Source organism: Sapajus apella, unplaced genomic scaffold, assembly GCF_009761245.1.
Source record: "Sapajus apella isolate SASKATOON/1434 unplaced genomic scaffold, GSC_monkey_1.0 scaffold33, whole genome shotgun sequence".
Lineage (NCBI taxonomy): Eukaryota > Metazoa > Chordata > Mammalia > Primates > Cebidae > Sapajus > Sapajus apella.
The window spans coordinates 7,221,356-7,228,198 of NW_022436973.1; the positions used below are offsets into that span (position 1 = coordinate 7,221,356).

At 48.4% G+C, this 6,843-nt stretch overlaps 1 protein-coding gene across 2 annotated transcripts in view; it reads right to left on the reverse strand.

Annotated features, from left to right (window-relative positions):
* The window catches only part of EPB41L1 (erythrocyte membrane protein band 4.1 like 1), a 145,314-nt gene that overhangs the window by 122,680 nt on the left and 15,791 nt on the right, over nucleotides 1-6,843 (reverse strand). The window contains exon 2 of one of the 2 annotated variants that reach the window (XM_032295057.1): nucleotides 1,066-1,119. The exons of the other annotated variant lie outside the window; for it this stretch is intronic. The gene's annotated coding sequence lies outside the window, so the exon portion shown is untranslated. The remainder of the gene's footprint in view (nucleotides 1-1,065; nucleotides 1,120-6,843) is intronic. 2 annotated transcript variants of the gene reach the window in all.

The window sequence follows — 6,843 nt, forward strand, 5'->3', positions numbered from 1 at the left end:
CCCCTCCCGGGAACTCCTAATCCACCTCCGCTGTCCTGGCTGTGCTGTGGCTAAGGACAGAGGATTCCTTGTTCCCAGTGCTTCCTGCCCAGAGATCTCCATGGGGCCCATGTAGGAAGGAGCCAAATCACTCCTTTTAACTGAGCTACGGCCACCCCCTACCCCCACCAGCAACATGCTCCTAGCTCTGCCCACCATTCATTCTACCTGCCGCAGCCTGGCTCGGCCCCACTTCATCCCCCATAGTGCCCACTCCCTACATGTAGGTGCATGTACATGCGTGCACACACACACAGAAATGGAAAACTCTCCTAGGGGTACAAAGATACTTCACACCAAACCAAAATCAAAAGCCAGAGGATTCCAGAATGACAACATCACAGCCCCGGCAGTTGTGCCTTATTAATAACCCCACAGTGACATCTGCATGCTACTTCGCAATTTCCCAATCGACATAACTCCATTGGCTGAGTTCCCTCTCTCCTCCCTCACCCTGCCAGGGTCACAGCACCTCCCAGTTGGGAAGAAGCTTTGACACGCTCCAGGATAGTGGTTTCCAAAGTGTCTCACGCAAAGCTAAGAAAGGGTCAGCTGCATTGTCTGGGGGCCGCTGGGGGCTGAGGAATTGGCCAGCCCTCCACCAACTCCAACCTACACGCCAACCCCTTCAGCTGCTTTGGACCTTGAGATTCTTTGGAGTGCACTGGAAAAGGAGATTTCCCTGCTGAAAAGACTGAAAACAACTCATTTAGTTTGACCCTCCTTCCAGGCCCAGCACCATCCTTCACCAGCCATGGTGGCATGGATGAGCAATAGAGGCAAAGCTGTTGTCGAATACAGGGCTTGATGAATACGCATTTCAGCCACTACCCCAAAACAAGCGAAAACCAGGGAGAGCCCCCAGAACTGCCACCGTTTTTGACTCCACCAGAAGCAGGTGGCCTAGACAAGCCTCACACCTCCCCAGCAGTCAAATATGTCAAAATCAAGAGCCAGAGGGTCTGGAAGACCTCTTCACCCAACCTCAGCAGGAAAATAATAAGGCTGTGCCTCCAGAACACTCACCCCTCCTCTGTCCACACCAGCTCCCCAGGGCTAGAAGTTCCGTCAGTCAGGCACCTAGAGGGAGGAAACAGCGTTAGCTCCTCAGAACAGCCCAGCCAGCATGTGCTGGAAATTGAGAGGCTGGCATTTGACTCTCTGAGGCACCTTAGAGAAGTTGTTGAACCTGTTAAACACAAGGCCTTAGGACAAGCCAGAGGGCAAAAGAGAAAGTAACAAATATCCAGCTGAAGCAGCGGCAGGGGCCAGGCAGCGAAGGGCCTTGGAGGCCAAAGTGAAGATTCCCTCTTTATTCTAAGAGCAAAGAGAAGCCACTAACTTGCAGGGTAGAGACTGACCTGGAGAGGGGCAGGGGAAGCTGCAGAAGCATCAGTTAGGAGGTTTGTGATTGTCCGGGGAAGATATTACGAGGGCCTAGGCTAGGGTGGTTGCAGAAGAGATAGAAAGAGGTGTACTGGGCAGGGCGCAGTGGCTCACACCTGTAACCCTAGCACTTTGGGAGGCCAAGGCAGGCGGATCATGAGGTTAGGAGTTCAAGGCCAGCCTGGCCAATACGGTGAAACCCCATCTCTACTAAAAATACAAAAATTAGCCAGACATGGTGGCGTGCATCTGTAGTCCCAGCTGCTCTGGAGGCTGAGGCAGAAGAATCCCTTGAACCCGGGAGGCAGAGGGTGTAGTGAGCTGAGATCGTGCCACTGCACTCCAGCCTGGGCGACAGAGAAAGACTCCAACTCAAGAGGTATTTAAGAGGTGGTATCCCCAGAACTTGCTGGTGGACTAGATGTACAGGCAGGAGGGGGGTCCCCACCTCCAGGTGCCTCCTCAGGTGCCATGGTTATACCGCCAGCTGTCCATTTGACCTATCCTTGCCTCAGTCTCCCCATCTGTGAAATAAACATGGTTGGAATCAGTGATCCCTCGGGGTCTTTTTAGCATTCATATCCTGTTCTGGTATAATTCACTCAGAGTATGTAAGTCCTTTTTCTTTTTTTTTTTTTTTTTGAGGTGGAGTTTCGCTCTTGTTACCCAGGCTGGAGTGCAATGGCGCGATCTCAGCTCACCGCAACCTCGGCCTCCTGGGTTCAGGCAATTCTCCTGCCTCAGCCTCCTGAGTAGCTGGGATTACAGGCACGCGCCACCATGCCCAGCTGATTTTTTGTATTTTTAGTAGAGACGGGGTTTCACCATGTTGACCAGGATGGTCTCGATCTCTCGATCTCGTGATCCACCCGCCTCAGCCTCCCAAAGTGCAGGGATTACAGGCGTGAGCCACCGCGCCCGGCCTGTAAGTCCTTTTTCAATCTTCCTTGAGCTCCAACGGCAGGTCGGGCTTAGTATGCAGTGGGGCAGGAGATCAGAGAGAGAAGCGTCAGGCACTCTGGACTCACACACTCAGAAGAGCCAATCTCCAGATGGGATGAGGTGTTCCTGCTTCATGTAGAATATGAGAATCGGGTGAACAGGAAGAATGTACAGTGGTTTATGAGCTTAGACTCTGGAGTCACTCAAACCTAGTTTGAATTCTGGTTCTAACATTTACTAGCTATGTGACCCAGGGAAGTCACTTTACTTCCTCATTTAGAAAATAGGATTAATAGTGTCTGCGCCCAGGGCTAACAGCGGGGACTAAATGAGATGACACCTGTAAACAGCTCAGCACAGCACCTTCTCACAACCGTCCAAGAGGTAGCAGCCCCATTCAAAGATGGGGAAACTGAGACCTAGAAGGATGAAATGACTCACTAAAGACCAGGTAGAGAATAAGTGGCAGAGCTGAGACCCCGACACTGGTGTCTGGGGTCTGGGGCCCAGCTAAACCACTACGTTGTACATATACCATTCTCATTCCTGCTTTTCAGATGAGGAAGTTGAGGTCAAAAAAGGACAAGTGAATAGGCCAGGTGCGGTGGCTCATGTCTGTAATCCCAGCACTTTGGGAGGCCGAGGTGGGCAGATCACGAGGTCAGGAGATAGAGACCATCCTGGCTAACACAGTGAAACCCCGTCTCTACTAAAAAAAAAATTAGCCAGGCATGGTGGCGCACACCTGTAGTCCCGGCTACTCAGGAGGCTGAGGCAGGAGAATTGCTTGAACTCAGGAGGCAGAAGTTGCAGTGAGCCGAGATCGTGCCATTGCACTGAGACTCCAGCCTGGGTGATGGGACTCCATCTCATAAAAAAAAAAAAAAAAGAACAAGTGACTTCTCCAAGGTCACAGAGAGAATCAAAGGTAGGTAGAAAAAGGATTTGAACTCAAGCCTCCCTGATCAAAAAGCCCATGGTCTCCCTATGGATGCCCAGAAAGTAGATGTGTGTGGATAGGCTTCAAATTTCAGGGCCCTTCAAACCTGGAATGGGGACAAAAGCAAACTGGGGCCAACGGGTGTGTGTGTGTGAGAAATGCAAACTGGAGCCAATGAGGTGTGAGAGTATGTGTGTATGTGTGTCACAAATGCAAACTGGAGCCAACGGGTGTGAGAGTGTGTGTGTGTACGCATATGTATGCAGCTACCTCGAGAGGAAACCAGGAGGAGCTGATGAAACAAAAGCTGCATTCTCGGAAGCCCTCTCTGGGGACTGGGCAGGAGAGAACGGCGCTGACAAGCAGGGCCATCCATCGTGCTGGGGCTGAGCTAGAGGCTGGATCTAAGCAAACGGAATCTGTTCCAGCTTGGCCACCAACTTGCTATGTGATCAGTTCTCTCTCTCTGTCTCTCTCATCTCTGTTTCTTCAACTTCAGAATGAGACCGTTGTACTAAACGTCAAGATCCTTTCCAGTTATAGAAGACTAATAAACTCTGGATTTCTGGCCGGGCGCTGCTCCTACAGCCTCGAATGGTGACATTAGCTGGTTCCAATACTACCACAATAGGGACAGGGTGTCCTGCGTTCAGGTTCTGGTTGTGTCGCCACATCACTTTCCCTTCACAGGCCTCAGCTTTCTCATCTGTAAATGGGAATTTATCTTTGCCTGATCACTTGCAGAAAGGAAGATCCAAAGAGCTACCCAAAAGCCAAGCAATCTCTTGAGGTATCATACAAAGCACCCCAAAAATCCCCATCCTAACTCCCACCCTCAAGCTATTTTAACTTCTTCCCCTCTGGCCAGTGTCTCCTTGAGACACACGGAATAACTGAATATGAGCTGCTGGCTGCAACAGTACTGTCGCGCCAACAGCCCCCACACCCGTAATAGTAGCAACCACCACACAGCAAATATTTGACTGCTCAGGCATGCCAGGCACTGCGCTAAATACTCCCTTGGATTATTTCTCAGCCCATCCCCTTAACCACCATTAGTCGCAGTTTGCAGATGAAAGGCTCAGGTTCGGCAGAGAGAAGTGCCCAAGGTCACACACAGAGCAAGTGAGGGGCATAGCCAAGATGAGGACCCAGACCAAGGTTCTTCATTTGCCATCAGAAGCCCTGATCTGACCCTCGAGGCTATGGGGCTGTCCAAGGTAACATTCCACTAAGGGGCAAGGCCAGGGCTGAGGTGAGGTGTGGAATATCTGTCCTTCATTGACCTCCCAACCTTCCCCAAATAACTAGACATTATATAGTCTCCTATTATTAATCAAATGTGTCCAACTTAACTCTGGCTACAATAGTGTTGTCGAATAAAAATATAAGGTGAGCCACATATATAATTTAGAAGTTTATAGTAGCTACATTTTATTTTCTACTTTATTTTATTATTATTATTATTATTATTATTTTTAAGATGGGGTTTCACCATGATGGCCAGGCTGGTCTTGAACTCCTGACCTCAGGTGATCCACCCACCTCAGCCTCCCAAAGCGCTAGGATTACAGGCGTGAGCCACCGCGCCCAGCTTATTTTTTTTTTTTTTTGAGTCAGAGTCTTGTTCTGTCACCCAGGCTATAGTCAGTAGCACAATCTTGGCTCACTGCAGCCTTCCCAGGTTGAAGAAATTATTGTGCCTCAGCCTCCCAAATAGCTGGGATTATAGGCATGTACCACCATGCCTGGCTAATTTTTGGATTTTCAGTAGACAGAGTTTCTCCATATTTCCCAGGCTGGTCTTGAACTCCTGGTCTCAAGCAATCTGCCTGCCTCAGCCTCCCAAAGTGCTGGGATTACAGGCGTGAGCCATCATGCCTGGTCTTAGTAGTTACATTTTTAAAAAGCACAAAGGAATAAGGGAAATTAACTTTCATAATATATTCATTTAACCCAATATATCTATCTCAACATGTAATCAATGTAAAAAATACTAGGCTGGGTGCAGTGGCTCACGCCTATAATACCAGCACTTTGGGAGGCCAAGGCGGGTGGATCATGAGGTCAAGAGATCGAGACCATCCTGGTCAACATGGTGAAACCCTGTCTCTACTAAAAATACAAAAATTAGCTGGGCATGGTGGCGCGAGCCTGTAGTCCCAGCTACTCGGGAGGCTGAGGCAGGAGATTTGCTTGAACCCAGGAGGTTGCGGTGAGCCGAGATCGCGCCACTGCACTCCAGCCTGGGTAACAAGAGCAAAACTCCGTCTCAAAAAAATAAAATACTATAGGCCTGGCACTATGGTTCACACCTGTAATCTCAGCACTTTCAGAGGCTAAGGTAGAAGGATCCCTTGAGGCCAGGAGTTCAAGACCAGCCTGGCAAACATAGCAAGACCTTGTCTCTACAAAAAATAAAAATATTTAGCATATGAGGTGACACATGCATATAGTCTCAGCTACTAGCTGAAGTAGGAAGATCCCTTAAGTCTAGGAGTTGAGGGGTTGCAGTGAGCTATGATCATGTCACTCACTCCAGCCTGCATAACAGAGTGAGAACCTGTCTCTGAAAAAAAATTAAAACTAAAATTAAAAAGACTATAGAGATATTTTATATTTCTTATTATATGCTCTTCTAAATCCAGTGTGTATTTTATACTTACAGCACATCCTGATTCAGATGCTAAATATTCCTAAGATATTTAGATTCTCCTTGCCTTTACAATTTTTTATTTTTATTTTTATTTTTTTGAGATGGAGTCTCACTCTGCCACCCAGGCTGGAGTGCACTGGTGCAATCTCGGCTCTCTGCAATCTCCACCTCCCAGGTTCCAGTAATTCCCTGCTTCAGCCTCTTGAGTAGCTGGGATTACAGGCACACGCCACCATACCCAGCTAATTTTTGTATTTTTAGTAGAGATGGGGTTTCACCATGTTGGCCAGGCTGATCTCAAACTCCTGACCTCAAGTGATCTGCCCGCCTTGGCCTCCCAAAGGATTTGGGATTACAGGAGGGAGCCACAGAGCCCAGCCGCCTTTACGATTAAAAACAAAACAAAAACAAAAACAATGTATTCGCAAATCTAAGTTTCCAAGCATGTATAATTTGTCAGTAAATAAATGGAGTATTCTTTTAAAATATTAAATAAGTTAAAATCAAGTAAAATTAAATCTTAAATAAAATTTAAAACTCAGCTGGGCATGGTGGCTTATGCCTGTAATCCTTTGGGATTACTTTGCCCAAGCTCAGGAGTTCCAGACCAGCCTGAACAATATGGTGAAACCCCAACTCTATTAAAAATACAAAAAATGCCGGGCACGGTGGCTCAAGCCTGTAATCCCAGCACTTTGGGAGGCTGAGGCGGGTGGATCATGAGGTCAAGAGATCAAGACCATCCTGGTCAACATGGTGAAACCCCGTCTCTACTAAAACTACAAAAAATTAGCTGGGCATGGTGGCGCGTGCCTGTAGTCCCAGCTACTCAGGAGGCTGAGGCAGGATAATTGCCTGAACCCAGGAGGCGGAGGTTGCG